At 41.7% G+C, this 22,055-nt stretch overlaps 1 protein-coding gene, 1 non-coding gene and 1 pseudogene across 4 annotated transcripts in view; 1 reads left to right on the plus strand and 2 right to left on the minus strand.

Moving 5' to 3' along the window:
* The window catches only part of Lrmda (leucine rich melanocyte differentiation associated), a 996,798-nt gene that overhangs the window by 635,828 nt on the left and 338,915 nt on the right, over positions 1–22,055 (plus strand). The gene's annotated exons all lie outside the window — the stretch shown is intronic.
* Positions 10,016–10,117, minus strand: LOC111758020 (U6 spliceosomal RNA). The gene has a single exon (XR_002792261.1). It is a non-coding gene; the product is annotated as a U6 spliceosomal RNA (small nuclear RNA).
* Positions 18,279–18,378, minus strand: LOC111758017 (U6 spliceosomal RNA; annotated as a pseudogene).

Below are 22,055 nucleotides of genomic sequence, written 5' to 3' on the forward strand. Positions count from 1 at the left end.
ATCTGCTTCTACTCTTTAAGACCATTTTCCTTCTTAGGGTTCACAAGAGCTAGTCTTCTCCCCTCATCTTTTCTCCTCCACCTTGGGTTCTGGCAGGGAAGGGATAAAGGCTCTCTCTATTTTCTGTCTCCTGACTCACCTAGAACAAGCCACCAGATGTCCAGATCTGGATGGTTTATTCTGTGCTACCTGGAGTTTCCAGAAAATTCCTTTCTGTGAAGGCCAATTATGGCCTGTTATTTTGTGTTAGTTAGCACCTCTCCTACTCTCTTCTAGGAGACATATGGGTTATAAGGCAATGAACAAGCCTTAGGCTTGTGGGCTACATAGTGGGGATTTGAATTCCATTAGCTCATTGACTTTGGAGACAATAGTGATCTCTACCGAAGTAAGGTAAATGTGTCAAGGTATGTTAGAAAAGTGCCTGGTGAGTGGTCTGCAGGAGTTAACCATTAGAACTATATTTTTTGTATATATAGTCCTCCTAAAATCCAGGCTGGCCTTGAACTCTTACAGCCCAAGGTCATTTTGACTGATGATCCTTTTTCCTCAGCCTCCCAAGTGCTGGGATTATAGGTGTGCGTCACCACACATGGTTAATGGTAGACCTTCAAGATTCTCCTTCCCTAGAGGAGTTCTAACAGTCAAGAAGGTTAGAGCAGTCCTGGTTTCTCTGATGCTATGAGCTAGGAGGAATTCTATCACTGGAAGACAGGAAGGAAACAGTATTCTGCAGTGTCTCAGAAGCTGGCATTTATTAAGGTACAGAGACCTGGTCTCATCACTGCCACTGATACTGCTTCATGGTCTAATTGGTTTCAATTCTTTGTAATCTCCATGTTATAAAATTCTTGAAAATCTTTACACACACCTCAAACTCTGCAGTATCTTAGAGGGCCCAGCCAATATTCGCAAAAAACATTAATTCATAGAATTCATGGGTAGACGATAGTTGAATGACGGAATGAATGGAGGCAGTGAATGAGAGGTGAGCTATTGGTCTTATAACTACCAAGCAGGAAGTTTAGCTTTGAATTTTTAACCTGCTCATAATTCTTGCTTTCTTTCACCTTTTCCTTGCTTTTTTCTTTCCCTGGGCTATTCTTCCCATCACCCCTGGGTCCAGCCATATCCGGCTACATCCACTGTTATCTAAACTCAGGATCCAGTCCTAAATATCCCCTACCCCCACCCGTCAAGGCCCTTGTCTACAGCAGCCATTGTGAGGTGGCCCTGGTGCAAAGGGGTTGGGATTTTGCTCTCAGCTTTTGGTATCTATTCCTCAGAGTGACCCAGAATCATTTGGCAAGGACACAGGATGATGAGGGCTCCATCCCCCCCTCGCTGCGACACCCTCTGTGTCACTGTTTTGCTAGTCTTTGCCAAGTGTATCATGGCTGAAACTGATGCCGCCAGCACACATGAAACTCACACCTCCTCTCAGGACACCTCTGTACACTTACTGCCGTTTAAATGTCACCACTATTGAATAAACAGTGGAGTAAAGTGTCAGGAGACAGCTAATGCTATATTTTGGTAAGTTCTTATCAAAATCCCTCTGGTTAGTTATTTGCCTTGGATAAAAAGAGCCCTGGTCTCGCTGGCCACATTCAGCAGTAATTATACCAGGCTTATGCTTAGGGCCCCAAGCCCCTGGAGGAGTCCTGCACCCAGCGCTTTCGGCACAGAATGAATGGAGGTTGGGTCACTGCTCTCAGCACCAGCAAGGCTGAGTTGTGTGAATTCTTTTCAGCTGCTGACTGCTCCTTGTGAATATGAAGCATTGACTCACTTTGGTGGCCTGGAAAGTGAACGCCCATGTTTTGCTTACCTACTCCTCAAATCTCACCAACCGCCAGTGGATAATGCGGTTTGTGGGTAGTTGGTGAATGGCAGTGTGGGGCTGCCAGAGCTCCATTCTCTCAGTTCCAAAAGCAGAGATTTGGAGCTATATTGTCAGCAGGAAGTGAGTGTCATACTTACTATTTCTTATGATAGGTCTACTTAGCTAAGGAGATATTTCTGCAAGATACCTTTTACATCAGAAACTTTAAGGAGATGATAAAAGGAAATCAGAATCCAGATTCTTTTTCCAATTTATATTGCTTTTCTTTTGGCTTTGAAGAGCCAACTAAGGTAGTATTCATATCTCGTTTGCCCTCTGCAAATAGTTAATTGATTTTATTCATTTCAGCGGACTGCAGTAGAAATAATGCAAACATTTTTTTCATGCTGTCACCTTTTTTGTTTTTCTGCAGTGGGGAGGCCGTTGGGAAGCTTAGACAGGTGCATGCCTTCCTGTGTTTGGTTGTGCTGTGCTTGGAAAGGATCTGGAGGATGTTCAGTCTTCAGAGACCTCTGTCTTTGCTATCACAACACTCTGTAATGAGGCTTCCTCCTGTTCAGCTAAGTGCTGATGAAATGGTGTTTACAAGGACAGCTTATCCTATTTAGAGAATGCGTATTTGGAAGTTATATGTACTAATTAGGTTCTGAACATCTCTCCTTTCGCATTGTATCACACCTGAAATGATAAAAATTCTTTAACGAAAAATATGAGGCCAGTGGTGACTGAATGGGAGCTCAGAGTAAAACTGCCTCCCATCTGTCAAGCAGGGAACCAAAATGTGGGATATAGGGGACTCCACAGGTGTGCATTTGCCACCACGGGAGGAGGGGTGATGGCTGAATGTGACAGCTTTGGTTTCTGGTGATCATGCCTCACACGATGACCACATTCAGTGGAAGAACAGGTCTTTAAGCAAGCCGTTCCATGGTGGGACAGTCACAGGGATGGTGGTGACATCCACAGTGTTGGTGGCAATGATATCTCTGTACACACACAGAGAAATAAGTGCATGAATAAAAGCAAAAACAAGACCAACTCTTTTATGAGGAGACTGGTACTCAATAGGGAAATCAGGGTCTCTAGGGGTCATTTTGTCCCTGATCACTTCTGGGCGAACCAACACACAATCCTGCCATGATGTTTCACCATCTCTCTAAAGGGGTTAGGGAAGGAAAGGACACTAACAAAGCCCCCTGCTGTACAAAGCCACCTCCCTTTCCTGTATGTCCTCAGGGCTAGAAATGTGATGATGGGCAACAAAGGGAAGCTACGACCTTCCCTTGGGACTTGATGTTCAACTCCTCTCTGGCTGGATGGCAGAGAGGATGTCCACATTCACATATGGACCCTGAAATGGAGCTCACGATGAAAGCCAACCCCGTGACTTGCCTGACCTCAGGAACATTGAGGGTGTTCAGGATGGAGCTGGACCCGAACCAGGAGGACCTCCTTTCCCTATTGAGTACCAGTCTCCTCATAATAGAGTTGGTTTTGTTTTTGCTTTTACCCAAAATTACAGATAATCCCTAAGTGTTCTGCATGCATCAAGCTCTGTTTTAATGTGTGTATGTGTGTTTTTTGCATTGCTTGTTTTGCATGAATGCATTTCCTTGTTCAGTGCTCTAAGGCATAACATATGGGTGTCAGAATTTTAGTCAGCAAAGGGTCCTTTGCAAGGAAAGCTGGAGAAGCAGAGACCACATATGATGTTGGTCTTCCATCCTTCCCTCAGTTTCCTATTTGTTTCTGTTCTCAATCTTGGCTTTTAGCTCTTGTCAGATTTGTGTCTCTGCATTTCCATCCCCATGCAACTGTCTTTCATTCTGTGATACATTCTGTTCATTCTCTTATTCTCATGCACTGGGTCTGCTGCTGACCATCCCCTGGGTAGGGTTGCTTTTAGCTGAGGTTTTCTTCTGAGCCATTAGCTGTGAACAGAATTATGGAGTTGCATGTTAACAACCACAAGAGAGCTGTGGTTATGACAGGCTCTCTGCATGGAGTTAGAAAAGCATGATCTTGGGCAAAAGGCTCTCAGCATTCTTCCTAATACCACTGCCAACCAAAAGCTGCCCTAAGCAGATTGTGCTGAAGGTTGGATTCTCTTCAGACCAGATACCTGGCTGACTGTTTCCTTGAAACCAAGCCTGGGGAGCAGACTCTGACTTTTCAGGCTACTCGTTTATAAAGCCAACTATGTGGGGTACAAATTGTTCACTCACACATGAAATGCCAAGCAGACGCCACTGCACAGCCATTAGGAACCTCCACGTTTTTTGAGAGGGCCAGCGGGATGCTGTGTATTTCCCTAACCGCTGCAGCTCCTGCACGTAGAAACAGTGTAATTTTGCATATTTACATGTACGTCAGGTGTGTGTCAGGTGATACCTTGGGGATGAGACTCAAGTCTAAACTCAAAATCCATTTGTGTTTTGTATACTTTTTATCCTCAGAGGCCAAAGGTAATTTTATGCAATATTTATTTTTTAATGCTTGCAAATTTGCAGCACATAATATTTGCATTCTTTGTGTGGGCTGGATACATGCACATAACACACCTTAACTGCTTTTCCCTTCCCGTTGTCTTCCTCTCTCTCTCCCCTTCCCATTTGAGAGAGATCTCCCTACTTCCTATTATTTAGCTTTTATTTTTCTCTTTATTTATAATTTGAGTTTCTCATATAAGAGAAACAGTGTGATACATAAGCCTGTGTGTCTGATTTAATTTTACTTAACATTAGGGTCTCATGGAGTGTGGATTTTCCTACAGATGATTCAAATTTATTCTTCTTTGTGGCACAGTAGTACTCCATGGTATGTAAACGTCACATTTTCTTTATCCATTCATCTATTTGTGGACATATAGGCCACTTCCAAGATTCAGCCATGATGCATTGTCTACTATAAACACGAATGTGCATGGATGATGTGTAGATGCAACAAAGTTTTGTAATGTGACTTTCTTCATTTATAGTCTTACACTGGCACTGGGAAGTGTTGGAGACTTTGAAGCACTTCACATAGATCTTTAGAGGTGTTCACCCTGTACACATATTTGCATCCATTCATATATGTCTGAATGCACACACACACACACACACACACACACACACACACACACACACATGCAACAGAAGCACTGTTAGCCAACTCGAGGATTCACCAGGATCCCCACTCTTCCCTGAGTCCTACTGGCTGAGACAGACCTCCCCCCTCCCTGCGTATGCACAGCCAGACCCTTCTGCTCCCACCCACGAAATGTATGTTTACCAGAATCAGCTTAGTCTGCTCCTACAACTACTTATGTTGGTGGTGTTTATATTGTAATAATGCAGTTTAATTAAAAGTTATAAAGCCAATGAAATTTGAGGCTGCATAGAAATGGTTTTCTATGAAAATTAAAATGAGTGTTTTAGAAAAACGCAGTGAAGTGCAGTTAAACACACACACACACACACACATACACACACACATGAGTGTGGATTCAGTTAAGTGTGGGCAACACAACTGTAAAAGCATGGGAGAAAAAAAAGTCAAAATTCTAGACAGAGGCTGCACCCAAATTGCCTTGCAAGAGTTTCAAAATTCCATTTCCCCTTTAAAGGAAACCAAACAGGACATTTTCAAAGCTATATAATGAGTATAGTTTGTGCAAAATAATCCATGCTAAACTCCCCTCCCTAGACCCGTATGCTGAAGCAAAGGCATTCCTCGAAAGTCCAGCAAATGAACTTGCTTCAGTTGATTTAGAACAAAATAGTGAAGGAAAATACAGCATTTTGACCAACTGAAGAAAACCATCAGTGTGGATCACAGCAGACAGAGTGCATCTGCTCTAAGACGTCCCCACTAAGTCTGGTAGCTGTGTTGGGAGGAGAATGGAGAGAGTTGGAAAAGAAATTAATTCTCCAGCAACTTGTCAGCATTCCCTTTTCCTCTGTCTGTGGAGTTTTGGTTCTAGATAGTAACAAGAAAAGCAGACCCTCTCACAGAGGTGACGTGGAGGAAGAAGGGCTTTCCAGAGCCTGCAGCTGGCCTGCCCAAGCCTCCCCCGGTGTTTCTGTTGCAGCATGATCAGCCAGTGTCCACGCAGCACAGATGGAAAATGCTGTGTGGTTGGTGTGGACAGGGACAATAAAGAGCAGGAGGTTGAAGTTCCATCAACACTTTCCAGCTCAGAGAGTTGGAGGTGCTGGAGCGCTGGGGAATCTGGTCTCTGACGTCAATTCATGCAGCTCTCTTGTCAACAAGGGGAGCTCCAAGTTGCAGAAATTAAAAGCAAACTTTGCTTTTGACTCAGAGAATAGAGGAAGTGCCAGCTCTGTGGGGCAGGCCAGTTGCCAAATGAGCTTCAACGAAAGCCATCCGCTTGGCTCTAACAATGGGAACAATTGGTATTTACAGTTCCCTGTATGCAAACAGCTTATAGCAAAGTCCATCCTTGACATCTATGAAGATGTCCAGGGACCTAGAGAGACCAGAGAGGTGTTCCTGTTTGTAGCAGCCCTGGATACAAGGCCAGGGACTTTGTGCTTTTCACACAGTTCCCTTTGTCTGGCCCAGATCCATGAGGCGAGGACTGATTAAAGATGTGTAAGCATTGAGCAGGGCATAGCCCAAGAGTACAGTTGGCTTACAGGATGACTTTTTGTCTGTGTTCCAAGGAACATCGATGTAGTCTAACATCTGTGAAGAGTAACCAATGTAAACTAATTGGAGACTAACTTACCCTAAGTATAATATGTCCTCTGGTGGAAATATGAAAGTAATCAATAATTTACAATTTTAAAAATATGGTGGTTCCCAATATCTCTCTTCCCTTTGTTTCTTTCCCCTGCTTAACAACTTGAGTTGCTTTCTAGAGTGGGTTGTGGTATTAGGAATCATTCCAGTATGCTTCTGAACTGTTAGTCTATCATCTATTGCTATATACCAAGGTACCCCAAGCTGGAAACTTTATGAAGAAAAAAAGGTGATTTAGCTAAGCTTTGAAGGCTGAAATTTCAAGATTGTGCGGTGCTGTTGCAGTTTCTCTGGTGGGGGCCTCTGTGACATGGCATCACAAATGATGAAAACTTCAGTGAAATGATGAGACAGGAAAATGGAGAGAGATTCCCAGGTCAGACTCCCTCTTTTTATAACCATCCATGCTCAAAAGAACCAACCAGAGACCCATGAGACCTTTCTTCATCCCTTCCAAGGACAACACCTCCAATGACCTCCCACTAGGGCCCAGGTCTTTGGAAAGGCTCCAGCACCTCAAAGCTATCACTTCTTCTCACACACAGTGCATGGAGGAGCACACCATATCCAGACCACAGTATCGACCATCAGCAGAGCCAAGTCCTACCCACCCAGTTCACACATGTACCGGGGCTGGGCTCACACACCCAGAGCTATCACTAATCTCTAAACTGACCTCCCTTGTCACTGCCCAGGTTTCTAGCTTTGCCACAGAGGCTCTTCCATTCCAGCATCCTCAGAATGCCCAGGCTGTAGCTCTGCAGCCCATCACCAACCAGACTTTCCTTCCTGCTGCTTAATCTATTGCATGGATCACTCTTTGCGGTGGGTAGAATACTGTTCATAGCTCACTGCCATTGAGTGCAGACACAGAGGACTGTCTCATAAAATACATCCTCAGTGGTTGGGCATATGATCCTCAGCCCTGTGCACACAACTGTGCCAGGTGGGTAGAGTTGAGATGTAACTGCTACCCAGAACCACTGTTCTCTCCACTGTACCGAAGCAGGTTTGTTTGTTGATCTTCCTCCCCACAGGGAGGGCTCTTCCCAGCACAAGGCCCCATGGTCCTGCTCTGCTTCTCAATATTTTGTGTCTCTTTCTCACCTTCTGCAGTATGCACCAACCATACCTTCTGCAATATGCACCAATATGCACCAACCACAAACACACACACACTCGTCCACCACTGTGCTGCAAATGATTTAAGAGTTTTAATGACAAGTATTCTAAAGTGGGGAGTTATACCAGCTGGGTTTGTGTCCTGGTTCTTTGTTTTGCTAGCTTTTCTGTCCAAGATAAATTCCTTAACCTCTCTGCAGAGTCTCCATATATAAAATAGGATGATAGTAATATTTGCCTTGTAAGTGTCTCAATGAGTTTGTATCCTTATTTTGAACAGTAAGAAACACCAATCAGTGTGAACTGTCATTCTTATTCTTTCTGAATGCCAGTCACTGAGGCTGCTCAACAAATTCTTTTTAGTTCACTTCCTAGAACAACAGTAAATCAATAGTTAAATATAAATATAAATGATATTGAGCAGTTTCCAAGGGAGTTACCAGCTTTGTTCTAGTCTCCATTTACACATATCCAGAGTATTTTCTAGATACATTTTGAGCCATAAATATTCATAAATTACCACATTTCTAGCCCCTCGCGTTATTAATTACTGACCCCATCTGGGCAGGCTGTTAGGGTAGCAGCTCACCTCTGTTACTCTCGGTTACTCTGTGTATTTAAAATGTCTCAGAGTTCCTTGTATCTTGAAATTTTAATTAGGGATTGATAGCAGGTTCTGATAACTTGTAAATGGAGACAGATCATTTGTTAACCTGTGCTTTGATAAGCAGGCACTTATAAAAAATGTCTTGGGTTAGAAGCTGCTGTTCTATGAAACCCGGCCAGCCTAGCTTTTCCCTTGTGTGTTAATGAGGAGTGTATTGTTTCTGGGGGACAGTTGGATGACTGTTGTGAGTGTCTTTCTGCCTCCTTTCTCTTCCCAGCTTAGCCTGTGTATTTCAAAATTTTTTATTAGGACATATTTGCAACACATAATGTTTACATTCATCTTAGGGAATGGCACGTGTACTTAACATGTCTTAACTCTACTTATCTCCTTTCTTCTCTTTTTTCCTTCCTGCTTTCATTTCCAGATCCTCTTCCTATTTGTAAAAGATCCATCTCCCTGTTTCCTATTGTGTTTTTATTTGTTTTTTAAAATTACTTATACTTTGGGTTTTTCATTAAGACAAGTTATGTGATATTTTAGCTGTGTGTCTGATTTATTTCACTTAACATTATATCTCTAGGTGCCTACAAATAACTCAAATTTATCCTTCTTAATGGCAGAGTATTGCATTATGTATAAATACCACATTTTCTTTATTCATTCCTCTGTTGATGGATCTATAGGCTGCTATTGTGAATTGTGCTGCCATCAACTTGGATATGCATGCAGAGTGAAGAGACAACTTACAGAATGAGGCCAGGGCCTTTCTTGCCTCTCTTACATAATACAAACGAAGTAACATTGTAAAGGCCATGATTCTGATTCCGTCTTTTATGCAGAAGAGCAACCAGGGCCACCCTAGGCTACCAGAAGCATCTGCTGAAGGATCAGTACAACCAGACACAGCCAAAAGTCTGCTTTTTCACAGCTATCATGCTTCTGACCAGCTAGCCAGTGCCATAGCGGTGGCAAACCTACGGCATATGTGCTGCTGTGGGCTGTTGGTATCATCGGGAGCTCTAAAAGTTTTGCCACCAGTGGACTTGATGCTCCTCCCTGTCACAAGGGCTTCCTTTCTCCATCTCTCTGTCCTTTCCTTCCTAGCCACCCACTTCCTGGTGTGCCCTTCTGAGCAACATGGCCTGATGGTTTTCAGCTTTCAGTATTCCATGTAAAGCTACTTCTGCCTTGAATTGTTGCCAAATTCCCACGATGGACTTACCCTGCAATGCCTTAGCCCACCATGCACATATCATGTTTCTTTTTATTTTTTAAAGAGAATAAAACAAAACAAAACAAAACAGAACAAAGCAGATCAGAACTAAACAAGGCAAGCAACACAGGACTTCAAAACAAGCCAATGGGAAATCAGCAGTGGCTACCATGAAGTCTTTTGTTTTCTTTGAAATAGTTGTCCATGCCTTGACACACAGTAAGTTCAAACAAAACAAAATAGCATGAAACCACTCAAAACAAAAGAATAAAAGCATTACAGGCTTTCAAAACCAGACAATAGGAAAATCAACAATGGCTACCATAATGTCTCTTGTTTTCCTCAAAATAGCTGTCCATACCTTCACACATATTGAGATCAAATAATAGAAAACAGACTGAAACCAATCAAAACAAAGAAAACATTATTGGACTTTAAACAAGATGACAGGAAATTGGCAATGGCTACCATCATGTCAAAAAATATGGAATGCTTTGCAAATTTGTATGTCATCCTTGCACAGGGGCCATGCTAATCTTCTCTGTACTATTGAACTATCTTTAATGATCACTATAGTAAAAAATTTTTAGAAATAGTTAAGATCTTTGATGCCTGCTGCTAAACTGAGTTTTAGACAGTGTTAACCTCTTCTTTCTGTATGATCTGTGTATCAATGCTCACTTCCCCACATACTCTAAAACCTTGGATGTTATCACTTCCCCTCTGCCTTGGCTATCTTGAGAGGCATAAAAATCTCTTCATTTTAATGTACATTGTATTCTCTAATTTCTAGTGAAGCTGAACATTTCAAAAAATGTGTTCATTAGCCATTCTCATTCTCTCTGGATCATCTGTTGACAGAGAACTTGACATTTTATATTACAGAATATTCATGAATTTGTCCGCTATGGACATTTCATGTGATAAACATCTATGCTTCTAGCCTAGCACTTGATAGGCTTATACTAAACATTCATTGAAAGATTAAGTGTATGACTAAAGTTGATGATTGTTAGCTTTCCTTATACATCAAAAAAAAAAAAAAAAAAAAAAAAATCCAGGGGTGGGAGTGTAGCTCAGTGGTAGAGTATTTGCCTAGCATGCTGGAGACCTTGGGTTAGATTCCTAGCACCTCCAAAATAAACCAACAACAACAGTATCTACACTTAACTTATCTTATCCAATTCAAGATGCTTATCTTGAACACAACATTCAGCATTCCCCTCCTAGTGTCTCTTACTCATAAAACTCCCTTTGGGGGCTGGCTGAGAGGGGCCCAAGGTTAGATTTGCAAATGTCAGAAGAATACCAGTAGGAGATCTTTGGGGGCAGACCATGGTGTGAGGACATTCGTGTTTTTAGACTTCACCCTGATAAAGACCGCAGTTTTTGAGTCTGAGCAGCTGCAAGGCTGGGCAGAGTAGATCTCTACTTTGAAAGATGTCTGCTTTTGAGCTAAGATAGCATGGTGACAACTTCAGGGACTGATGCATGGCTATAAGAATTGAGTCTTCTTAGATGTCAGCTCATTTCCTCGTAGAAAATGAAATCTATTAAAAGCTGGTTTATCTGGCATTCTATCAAGCAGAACACTTTTTAGTATATCATATTCCTACGAATGACCCTAAGGCACTACAAGATGATATTGAGGGTCACTTTGGAGTTAAGGGTCTTATAGATTATATTATCATTCTTTTGAAAACTGGTGATTGGGGCAGATGTGATTATTTTCCTCTGTTCACCAGAATACCCAAGTCACCACCAAAAGCAAAGAATTTTACAAAACTGGAGTTTTGTGGGAGACCGTGTGTGTGTGTGTGTGTGTGTGTGTGTGTGTGTGTGTGTGTGTGTGTAGGCGAACATTGGAGGCTGGTGTTACAACAATAAGTTGGAGTCAACTTGGAGAATGCAACTTACTTATTCTGAGCCTTTGTCAGGATTCTCTGATTTCCCCAGCTAACTAGCATCTTCGAAGTTTGACTTCACTTTAGAATTGTTTGATAGAAGTGCGGGAAGTAAGGGTACCCAAACCCCTTTAAATCTCTTATGAAAGTGTTACTCAACTTCATTTCAGCAAGGAAATATGAGGTTGGATTATTTTGATTATGTGTGTGGTTTTTTCTTTAAGAAAGTCGTAAGTGCTTTCTTCCTTAGGTACAGGTAGCACCTGCCAACCTGACCTGTTGACAGATAATTGCTTGACAGCCAAGCCTTTGATGTTAAGCTTCATTTATGCAGAAAGTAAGTTTCCCTGCACCTCCCTAGCAGTCCTGGGTGGTCTGGTCTGCTTTCCCTCCCCAGAGCCTCGCCAAGGAAGCCCGCAGGGTTCAGGGTCCCTGGGGTGGGGGGGGGGGTGAGGGTGGTCAGTAGACCCCAGGCCACTCCTCTAAGTGCAGAGTATAGGAGGAACCCACGAGCAAACTCAGTTTAAAACAAACAAGTGCTAAATTAAAAAGAATGTTAAATACAGATCAGCCGCCTGGCTCCTGACAGCAGATTTAATTCTTCCCTCCTCACCTGATGGAGCTTCGCCTGCAGGGTTTGCATCAATTATCTGTCGACATGTGGAAAATGATTGATGAGCTGCCTGCGGCACTGGAGTACACTTTGTCAACCGCTCATCATTTATACATCTTATCTCTGCCAGAACAAAAGATAGGACAGCCCGTGCTGAAGTTGGGGATGGGAAAGGGGGAAACAGGGGGTGAAGGAGACAAGACAGGCGGAACTGTTGGGGGGTCTCCCGAGACCAGCTTGGATGAGGAGGCCCAGAGCTCTTGAGTCTCAACTCTGGTCAGCCAGCTCTGGCTTTGCCACAGGCCCTGGGTTGAGACTTGGGAAATGGTTTGCAGTTTTAATGACAGTGTCATCTCAAAGGACTTGCAAAGGCTGTAGCCACAGCTACTGGTGACCCTGAGCTGGAACCAGTTTTTTCTTAGGGCATGGCACAGAGTCATCCTGGACAGAGAGGATGCAGAACCTAGTGGATCCAACTTCTCAGAACATTCAGGGCCAGCTTTGGGGAAATTGGCCTTATCCCATGATGACAGGCTGGGTAGTGAAATGGATTTTCTTTCAAGCCCAAATATTTTCACTCAGATCAAGAGGAAACATTGGTGATCATGCTGGCTCCTAGTCTGTGCATTACCTGCCACCTTACTGTAGCACCAAGACCCACACAAGGTTGCAAACAAGAAGCATCAGCTCACAGAGGTCTCAGCCTGTCCCTGTCATCTCTCCCCTGGTGATGCTATAACCACAAACCCAGGTGATGACCTTACTATCATTTCTAGGTAATAACCACTGAAAATAGCAGTTCTATTATGAACTGATCTCTATTAATTTGCTCTCTATTAAAGGCATTCCACATATTGATTTTTTCCCCCTTTCTTTGAGTGAAACGGTACTGACAAATATAATGTCAAGTGACCTACTTATGTAATTTGAGTGATAGGGGCAGCAGATTTCTTGGTAATTGGTTGGGGGGAGGGTGGAGCGGAAGTAAGGTAGAAAAGTTCAGTTTTACAGTTTAATAGGATTTCTCTCCAATAAAATTTTATACACTGCCTAAAAATTGTTAAATAAGAATGAAAAACGAACAAGTGAATTCTGAAAACAAGAGGTAGAACTATGAGATACATTCATGCCTAAAAGAAGTGATGGATGCCACATAAGAGGATTATGTAATTTAAAAAAAAAATCTTAGCAGAACGTGAGTGGTTTCAATACCAAAGGAAAATAAGTCAATGGCCTTTGAAAGTTTTACAGCCATGTTTCAAGCCCTTCTATAGATTTTGATGATGTCATAATTGTCTTTAGCTACGTTCAAATGGTGGTAGATAAGTGATAGGTAAATAATTATGATGTCATCGTCTTCACGAAGCTTCTTAGAACATTCATCACCCTATACTGGAGCCCCTTGGATGGCCACCGAGAACTTACGACTCCCACAGATGCCCCATGCTGGTAGACCATCCACAGTGAGCATCTAGTTGATGGAGGCCTCTTTCCTGGGTGAGAGAGAGCCCTTGTAGACATCCTCCAATCCTGAAATGATGAACTAAAAAGCAGTTTACCATGCATTCCAAACATCGATGATAGGCATGCTTATTTTGATGCTGGTGGATGAACTGTAAAGTGACAGCAGCAAATGGGGACATGAGATGCTTTTGAGGTGTGTTAGATTTAGATGACAGCCATGTGTTTTGCCTAATTCTGTTCTTTCAATAACCCTACAAGGATTCTTTCTGGGTAAGTGATTTTTGGCGTTGATTTTGAAATCTCTTGAAGGCATTTGTATTAGTTTTCTAGAACTGCAGTTAACACCATTGATCGACTGAGTTAAACAATGGAAAGTTATTATCTCACAGTTCTTGTGGGGTTAAGTCTAAAAGCAGAACCTTTTTAGGATTAGGTCATCCAGAGAGCTGACAGGAAAAATCAAGTCCATTTCCTCACTCAGAACACCTCACAGCCCAGTCAGTCCTTGGCTTGTTAATGGCATTTTTACCCTGTGTCTTCCCCTCATCTTCCCTCTATGTGTGTCCTCCTCTGTGCTCACATTTTCCCATTTTATAAAGATGCTGTTATAGTGTATTTGGGGCCATCCTAATAACTTCATTTCAACTTGATCGTCTGCGAAGACCCTATTTTCAAATAAGGTTATCAGGCACTAGCTATCAGGACTTCAGCACCGAGAGGGAACAATTTAACCCATAACTGTATTATCCAGAAACTTTAATGATAGGACGCTTTCACCTCAGTACTTCATCATGTAGTTAAATGCTTAGATTTCTATCTTGCAGGGGAAACTCTACCATGTCTCATCTACAAGTGGGCTTACAGGGGCTACTTGATAAATATTTGTGCAGTTAATGAATGAATGAGAGTTTCACTTGAACTTGCCTGGGGGAGAAGAGTATTTTTAAATGTGAAATTTATATTTGTGCCATGAAAATTGATTTACAGTTTATGAAGCCAATGAGTTAACTCCAGAGGCATAAGTAACTTTTAACAACGATTTTCTTTTGAAAATGCATCCTGTGTAGCTCAGAGTTTGGCCATTTTCAGGAAATCTTTTTATGAATCTCCTTGCTAATTCTGATTTTGCAATAGTCATTTCTTTGACTTAGAAATTTATTTTCTTGCCAATACATGACACTTGAGAGGGAAAAAATGCCCTATGAAAACTTTATAGGTGATCGGATAATTTGCCATAGTATTGTTTGAGTTTTCTGACATAGAAGTAAAAGGGGGCATCATGAGTGAGCAGACTGTTTAGTATATAGAAATGATTTCACCCATGAGTTGCAAGGAAGGAACTTTTGTGTTTGGTCTTCCAGAAAGATCTTTTATTTACAAACAGATGGACATTTTAACATAAAGTGGCAAAATGACTCTAAACACCTTGCCCCCATATATAGTAAGTTTAGAGATGAAAATGTTGATTTGTGTAAAATAGAGATGCTTAAACATTCTTGTCCTTCAACCTTCAATATCTATATGGAAAGTAGGTCTTTAGCATCAGCTATAGTTAATTTTTGTTTGTTAGAACCATCCAGTGGCTAAACTGTGGTTGTGGAGAATTAGGCATATTGAAAAAGGCAGCACCCATGTGGTTAGTGTCAAGGAAGCCTGCATGTCAGGACCCAACCCGAGAAGGCATTTGTGACCTGTCACTCATAGTTTTATGGAATTTGGAGAAAGTCCAGGAGACAAAACCAAAAGACTTCACTCAGCAGTGCCTGCCTCGCCGACTCCACAGCCAAATTCTTGGTTTCTCAGGCCAGCTATGCCAAGCCCTTCTGGCCTTGATGCCTTCGTTTACATGGTTCCCTCCTAGTGAAGTTCTGCTTCTCCACTGACTGAAACACTATTGACTCTTTTGGGAGTTCCTGTTCAAGATTTTGTACCTTTTTGAGTATTTCCATCCTCCATTGATTTCTTCTTCAGTTAAAACCCACAGAATTAATAACACACTTAATTGTTTCATATCTACCATTCCTGTCTGCAGCTATAATCAGTTCAGCCAAAGGAAGATATCATTATATTAGGCAATGTCCCCATTCCTTGGCTGTAAATCATAATTGCTCTCACTTGAACTGTTGCTTAATGATAATCTTGAATTATTCACCAAGATGGAGCAAACTATGTTTTCCCTTCACCCGTACAGGTTAGACAGGTTAGACATCCAGGACCTCAAGGAGGAATTTAAGGCACATGGAGTTTGCTGATTGAATGTCATTTATTTGGTCAAATTTTCTGAAGTTGTTAATATGTACTTCCCTAAAGAGCATTAAAAATAAGAAACATTTTCTTGGGAGTCAGAAGAAGTGATGGAGATGCACTCTAGCTAGGCTCTTCTTTCTGGAAATGGAATTTATGCCACAGTCAAATACATTAGATGCTTAACAAACAAGAAGTTCATCCTACCAACAAGATGCATTTATTTTTAAATCCTTTGAAAGATAAACTGAATCTGTATAGCAAAAAGAACTAAACTTTGACTTGGGGTGAGGATGCGTTGAGCTCATGACAAAGTTGAACGCCTTTGGATCAGGGAGAGATTGGCCACCATCCCTGAGAACTGGGGTTCTAACATCAGGAGCAGGAGCAAGAACTGGGGAGCAGTGAGAACTAAATTGGGGGAATATTTGGGGAAGATTGTAATTTGAAGAAGAATAGCCCTTAGCATTGTAGATTGCCCTCTTGGAACTATAGACATTTTTCACTTTATAATTCCTTGTTGAGACCTGGACAACTTTAATTTGGGATTAAAAAAGATGACTCCTGCACAGAGCTGTGTTCTAATGATGAAGGGCTACAATTTACAGACCAATTAGAATGACATTTATTTTCATTTTCCAGCAACTTTCTCTCCCCCTCTCCCCACCCCATCAGTCATAGGGAAATGAATTCCTGGGTCCCTGGGTGGGTTTTTGGAGCTGACAGCTGCCATATGCCATAAGCTGGGAGGTAGGGGACAGATTTCCAGCAACTTTCAGGGAGATATTCTTCCAATTTGGCTCATTTTGTAGAGCCACTGTCTCTCCCTCTGCAAAAACAATGCCATTTAACTTCCAGCTCTGACACCTCACCTATTTTCTATTTCACTATAAATAAACTGTTCTCCCCCTTCACCTGCCTCCCCCAGGTCAGACATTCCTCAATTACACTCTTACACCTGACCAAGCAAGAACAAATTGTGACCTTAAGTTATATCTTAAAGTCCTGCCTCATATTGGGACACAGAGAGAGTTTTTTTTGCATTCTCTTTGACAGGCTGCTTGTAGATAGAACACTTTTCCATAAGGAATTGAAATCATACATCAAATGTATTGTTTTATATGTAAGCCACTAGAGACCAATGAAAGCAGTTGGTAGAGCCCAAATACCATTACAAATAGATTTATTGTAGTGTGTTTTCTCCCACCTTTTTCTAGAAGTTATTACTTTAATCTTAAGAATTTATGTAAGCGTGCTTGTGGCTTTTATATGGTTTATGCATTCACTTTGGAGACTTTTAGCTATTTAGTGGCGAGGTGTTTAAAACAAGTGTTATCAAGGAAATAATTTTGGCTTTACATCACTTTTTTTTTTATATTTGCCTCTGAATGCTACATATAGAATAGCCAGTCGGCAGTATAAAAGAGTTATTGTGGATGTCACGGAAACTTATCTTTCTAGTGCCCTTTAGTTTAGTGTGTTCATCCGTACCTCCAAAAAAAAAAAAGCAGAGATAAACATGCAGTATTCCTTTGCTGCCAAATTAGAAAAAGCTCTGTGCCTTCCTTCCTGAACCGTTTCAAAGACAGAGAACATTAGATTTCAGAGCAATTAAACTCACTCTAGTGTACATTTGCTAAAAAGACTGGGAAACATTTTTTTTTGTGTGTGTGTGATCCCCACAGTAACAGAGCCATTTGAGATTTTAGAAAGAAAAATCTGAATGATGTTCTCAAAAGAGGAATCAAACGATCTTACAAGATGCAGCTCTTTTGGCATCTTTATTTCCTCTATATCATATTTGGTTTAAAAATGGTTCGCAGATTGTTCTACTGTTTAGCCTGTTCAATAATTTCCTTCCGCAAGCCTTTGTTTAATTTACCACCTTCCTCCTCTCTCTCATGCAGTGGTGTCAAATACTCTGCATAAGCTGACTTTGATTTGGAAGCTGTATTTTCTGAGAGTGTTGATAGAAGCTTGTCAATCATTCCACTGCAGTCCGTCCTGATGTAACTGTGGATGCCTGTTAAGCCGTGGCTTGTTTAGTTCTTAAAAAGAACTCTATGCCCCTTTTGACCCTTCCTCTCCTGCTTTTTAAAAAGGTTTACCTTCTTGTATGGTTCAGTTTCTATATCTGCAATTCAAAGACTTTACACTGATAGCGACCTTGACTCAGTTCATTTTTTCCTTTTTTCTTTTGGTACAGGGAATTGAACTCAGGACCTTGCACTTGCCAGGCAGGTGCTTATGCTACTGAGCTAAATCCCCAGCCCCAACTCCTCTGTTTATTTTGATTCAGTTTGTCTTACTTTGCATGTGTTTGGGATTTGGGTTGTTCCTATCTCAGTCAATGTACCCCTTAGGAGAGCAGAACATATCAACTCTTATCTGCCTCTTTAGTGGGAACATTATTGGAGCCCATTATTTGAGAAACAGCCAACATAGGACTGAAAGCAGAGAAGTTATCTTTGCAAACGGAAATTCACCTAGATACAGGAACTTTCTTTTTCTTCTTTTAAAATATGGAGTGCTTCATGAATTTGCATGTCATTCTTGTGCAGGGGCCATGTCTCTGTATTGTTCCAATGTTGGTATATGTGCTCTCGAAGCGAGCACACACAGGGAATTTTCATGTGCACGAGTTGTCCTGTCTTTACCAGAAAGAAAAAGATGCCTGTAAGTCACTGGGGACTCTTGTAGTAGAAAAGGCACCGACTCAGATCCCCAGAACAAACTTTGTTCTTATTAATCCAGAGCTCACCTGGATACATCCTCCACCTCCAACCACCGCTGTTTCTTTCATTTAAAGATGCTATTTAAACCTGAATTCAAAAGTACCTCTGAGATTCGCTCATGCTTCCCAGGCTGCCTCTCATGTGTATGTGTAGCATACTTATTGATACATTTCTGCTTGATTTTTGTATTGTTAATCTTCTTTTGTGGGGATCCATCCCATCTAAGAAGTATGAAGCACAGAGAGAAAAATTATTTTGTCCCTATTATTCTTTGGGCAGCAGTGGATTACTAAAATGATTCTTTCTAATGCATAATTTTACTTTGAAATTTGTCTAGTAATATATAGCAGCACTGAATGAGTGTCTTTACATTGAGAATCTCCTCGAATGACTAAAGATCACCTGTAATTAACATACAGATTGTTACAGAACAAATGAGTGTAGATATGTATGTCAAGTTTGTGCTGCTAAATAGGTTAAGTATTCCCCACCTGATGTGTCTCATGCTATTAATTTGCTGAGTAAACACTCTTTTTATAGTTGAAAGATCAGTTTCATTTCAGCCTGATTATCCCAGTCATTCCAAATTAGGTTTATTCAAATTAATGAGACTTTATTAAATTAGAAAGGTGACCTGGATTGGAGATTATAGTCTTGCCACAAATCTCCCTGACACCGGACCTATCTGCAGCCTGTGAGCCCCTTTGTTCCTCAATCCAGTATGTAATTCCTTCTAAGATCTCTGGACTAGAGTATTACCTGTCTCTTCAGTTTATGCTTTTGACCATCAACTTGTCTTTAGTCTATCTGACCTCTAATTCTTTTCTGTCTTTATTTAACTGTTGTTTTGCCTAGAGCTCCTGTGTCTGTGTAACTTCACTCTTTCTGGATTTCCTGTGTGTGTCATGGGTACCCTCCTATGTTGCCACCTTCCCTGGAGTTTGCTCTGGACTCAGAATATTGCCCCAGGTGGGGAACTTTGGGGATAAACCACCACCTCCCCTTTTCAACCTCGTCTTTATCCATTGCTTCTCTGTGACCCTAGGCTGGCAGAAATTTTTGACTTAAAGATTATTCATGGAAGACGTCTTTTCCTGCTTTAGGATTTGCCTTTCACCTAATATAGACGATTTTTTTTTCTTTCAGTGGAATTTGGGCAAATGGTATGAAATGATTCACAACTCTTGGTTATATGTCACCCTATCAGCAATTGGTTTATGCATAGCACTTTTTATTTCAGTTGCATTTACACATCCTTAATCATATAATGAATGAAACAACCCAAGACCTGGAATACAGATAATAACTTGTTTTTTGTAAGATTCTCTTTATTATAATTATTACTATCTAAAATTTTGTGCTTCGTATCCTGTTTCATTTTTTAAAGATTTTAGCAGATATGTAGTTGAATAATATGTTGCTTAGTAGGCTAGATAAGTTTAGGCTAGATATCTGCTTCTAGAATTTGCATTTTTGTTTTTTTGCTTAAAATTATGTTACTGATCACCTGTGATGCATACAAGAGTAGTTCATTCCTTTTTAGTGCTGTTTAATATTCTGTTGTATGAAACTACTCTATTTATCAGCCAGAGGAAGAGTGTAATGGTTGGTTTCCCCTGCCTTGTTGCTCATTTTGAACAGGGTTACATGCGTCTTTTGGTGCACATGAGCTAGAATTTCTCTTGGAATAGAATTTCTGGGTCTTTGGCTATGTCTGCCTTCAGTTTCACTGAAAAATGCTAACTCGTTTGCTAAACAAGTGCCCCAGTTTAATGCTTCTACCAGTAAAGGCAGGAGACACTCTGTGGTTACACATCTTCTCTGTCACTTCTTATTATCTGACTTCTTTTAACAATTAAGTGGACTTTGATTGGGATGTCCACTCAGGTGGGTGACTTTTTCAGAACTGAAAAGATGTATTTTTTGGACTGAGAAAATGATAACTCACTTTAAAACTGTAAAACACAAGTTAAACAATAGGACTGTCTGTAGTTTAGTGGTCAGAAAGCTATGAAGATGCATTTTTGAGGACAGAAGAAGAGTCATGCTTAAAATGCAATAGAAAAGGCCTTGACCTTGAAGCAAGAGGACGGCCAGCATCGGGCCCCAGCTCTGTCCTTCTTCACACTGCGATTCCCATGAAAACATCATTCTCCAGTGTTCTGCATCAGTTAATTGCGGGTTTTGAACACTAAAGGCATTTTCTTGTCTAAGTTCTCATCATTCAGTAAGTTGTAACTCACACTGATTTGGGTGTTTATCTTTGAAAGATCAGACATCGATTTTCTCATGTGATACTTAGGATTCTTAGTCATGTAGATGACAAAGGAAGAAATGAAAGCTCACATATTTTGCCAGAAGTTAACATAGTGTGACTGGAGGGGTGGAGGGGGAGCGAGAGATTCATTAAGCCCATAAATCTATCCCTCCTAGCTGGCCTTAGAGCTGAAAACCCCACAAATGGTACTTCATCCCAGGTTCCTGGAGGCCTTCTGGTCTGGCAGAGTCCTCCATTAACATGCAAATGTCCCTGGAGGGGGTGGGGAGAACCTTTAAGCTTATTATCACCTAAATCTTCCACAGGGATTAATTTATCTGCTCCTTTCCCATGGTACACCTGGCTGGGAACAGAGCCTGTGGGAATGGACACCTGGCTGATGGGGAAAACCCTGGGAGGGAGAGAAAGATGGTTACCAGTGGGGAGGGGATATGCCCAGAAAGCCAACTGGGGCTCTCTAGAGCTCCCCGCTGGCTCCTCTCTCTCCTCAGAATCCAACTGGTCACACACACACACACATACACACACTCTCCCCTGGGGCTCCTGCCATCACCTTGGGGAGAGTTTCCTCTTGGCGCTAACTAGAAGAGAAATGGTTTATAGGCCTCAAGTAGCTACAAACCCTCCAGGCCCCTGAGAGGCTGCTGAAAGGCCCTCGCCCTCACCCTCCACACTACATTCTTCATCATCCAGCCTGGAGTCCAGGCCTAGTCCAGTCTATAACGCAGCCATTTGGAGGCCAGGACACGGGCCCCGTAAGCTGGGGCATTTGTGTTCTGCTTCATCAGCTTTGTCTGACATCCAAACAACTTTTTTAAAATGTCAGGTCTGGCCCCGCCTCACAAAGAGGCCTCAAGAGTGTCCTGTCCTGTGTTTGGACCTCCTCTGTCACCCACACAAAAATGTGCCCTTCTCCTCCCCTGAGAGGCAACTCCCCCAACATCTCGTGCTTTTGCCTCCGTTGACCCCGTCCCTTGACATGTCAGAATGTGGCTGTCATAATGTAAGATTAAATGAAGTCTTCACAACCTGTCTATTAAACGGATTTGTGTGTGTGTGTGTGTGTTGCTTTCTATCGCTGTTCTCTGGATACAGCTTGTCTCAGTTCATGGGCAGCCGAGCCATGGGCCTTTGTTTTTGTTCACTGTTGTGTTTAATCCCACCCCCCATTCATTAATCATCCCCCTGCCTATTTATCCCCATGGCAAGTATAGCGAACACACTTAACTTGGGCTTTTGTTTTGGTGGCACCTTTTGTGTGGACCAAGGCAGAGCTAATT

Source organism: Cavia porcellus, unplaced genomic scaffold (genome assembly GCF_034190915.1).
Source record: "Cavia porcellus strain 051 isolate PalLab524CR breed Dunkin Hartley unplaced genomic scaffold, mCavPor4.1 scaffold_28, whole genome shotgun sequence".
NCBI lineage: Eukaryota > Metazoa > Chordata > Mammalia > Rodentia > Caviidae > Cavia > Cavia porcellus.